We start from the raw sequence: 490 nt of genomic DNA, 5'->3' as shown, positions 1-490 counted from the left end.
AGATGATGCCCCCGGTGGAAGTCAGCCATGCGCAGAGCGATGGCTGCTATGGTGGTGACGGAGCGGCAGTTGTGGGTGAACTTAGCGGACATCGGGAAGAAAGAAAGGGGCTTTCTTCTCGATACCCCGGTTTCACCCTCTGAACTGTTTGGCACCTCCGTTGAGAAGGTGGTCGACAAATTCAGGGAGGCGAAGTCGCGCTCAGCAGCGTTCAAATCCTTCATACCACGAAGGCCCAGGTCTGAGCCCGAACAAACCAGGGGTCCTGGCCCGTCTCGGTTTGAGGATCAGAGACGGGCACAGAGGGCTAGTGTTGCGACTCGCGCCCCGCCTCCACCTGTGGGTGGGGGTAGGAAGTATCGTGGGTCAAGGGGAGGCAGGTGAAACCTGAGGGGTGAGACCTGGGCAAGGCGCCAGCGCTTTCGTCTGGGTCAGAGTAATACTTAGGTATTCACTCTCTCCCGCAGGGGGTGCAACATCTACCCTGTCC

The 490-nt window shown here is 59.0% G+C and overlaps 1 long non-coding RNA gene across 1 annotated transcript in view; it reads left to right on the top strand.

The window, feature by feature from the left end:
- LOC107555335 (uncharacterized) overlaps nucleotides 1-490 on the top strand; it is a 16,552-nt gene that overhangs the window by 15,899 nt on the left and 163 nt on the right. The gene's annotated exons all lie outside the window — the stretch shown is intronic.

The sequence above is a fragment of the Sinocyclocheilus grahami genome, unplaced genomic scaffold (genome assembly GCF_001515645.1).
Source record: "Sinocyclocheilus grahami isolate Dianchi unplaced genomic scaffold, SAMN03320097.WGS_v1.1 scaffold532.1, whole genome shotgun sequence".
In the NCBI taxonomy this organism is placed as follows: Eukaryota; Metazoa; Chordata; class Actinopteri; order Cypriniformes; family Cyprinidae; genus Sinocyclocheilus; species Sinocyclocheilus grahami.
This window is presented reverse-complemented; position numbering and strand designations above follow the sequence as displayed.